The 816-nt window shown below is 49.8% G+C and overlaps 1 long non-coding RNA gene across 2 annotated transcripts in view; it reads left to right on the top strand.

Annotated features, from left to right (window-relative positions):
* The first annotated feature begins 216 nt into the window (after positions 1–216).
* LOC135225005 (uncharacterized) overlaps positions 217–816 on the top strand; it is a 604,582-nt gene continuing 603,982 nt past the window's right edge. For both annotated transcript variants that reach the window (XR_010316869.1, XR_010316870.1), the window contains exon 1: positions 217–324. This is a non-coding gene — a long non-coding RNA (uncharacterized LOC135225005). The remainder of the gene's footprint in view (positions 325–816) is intronic.

Below are 816 nucleotides of genomic sequence, written 5' to 3'. Positions count from 1 at the left end.
CCTCCCATCCTTCCCCGCTCCTTCCTCATTCCTCCTCCTCCTCCTCTGCACCCTCGCCCCACCTCCCGAAAAGCAAGTCCCTCCTCTGTTCTCTCGCTCTCTCCTCCTCATCCTCCTCCTCCTCCTCTCACCCTCGCCCCACACCCGAAAGCAAGCTCTCTCTCTCTCTCTCTCTCTCTCTCTCGCTCTCTCTCTCTCTCTCTCTCCAGTGTGTCGGTCGGAAAAGCAGCATCCTCATTCGGCCTCTAGCCACCACTGTGTTCGGAACTCTGTGACTCGCCTTCCCGTATAACCTACTCGATCCCGTGATTTACTCCTGAAAGTGTTCGTCCTGGTGATTCTTCCTATTGTGTCTCATAAATATTGTGTTGGAGAGATGCTTCTCCAGTATTTAGTGGAGCTGGTCAGCCTATGGGGATCGGGGGTAGTGCTCCGTGGAGCCATCATGCGGTAGACTCTTTGTTGGGGTGGGATGGGGGCGGGATGAGAACGAAGGGAATCCAGATGGTGTGGGGGGGATAGGGAGGGGGTTGCTATCATCAATTTGAAAATGTCGATGAGTTGTAAACAATGGTTTGGGTAAACATGTTGGCGTGTTGATTTCATCCCAGTGTTGTCTATCTGCTATAGGTGTGATAGTAAAGGATGGACTTTATTCTGATGGAAATCTTATTGGTGATACATCATTTGTGATAATCGAATCTCCGATTATATGGTGTTGGTGGTGCAAAGGTAGGGGATCTGACAAAGTGATGATGCAGGTTCTTCAGAAACGAACCGAATTCATATACTTGAAAGGAGAGTCATTTCCAAAGA

This window comes from Macrobrachium nipponense, chromosome 12 (genome assembly GCF_015104395.2).
Source record: "Macrobrachium nipponense isolate FS-2020 chromosome 12, ASM1510439v2, whole genome shotgun sequence".
In the NCBI taxonomy this organism is placed as follows: domain Eukaryota; kingdom Metazoa; phylum Arthropoda; class Malacostraca; order Decapoda; family Palaemonidae; genus Macrobrachium; species Macrobrachium nipponense.
The sequence above is the reverse complement of the archived record's forward strand: the minus strand, read 5'-3'. Positions and strand labels throughout refer to the sequence as shown.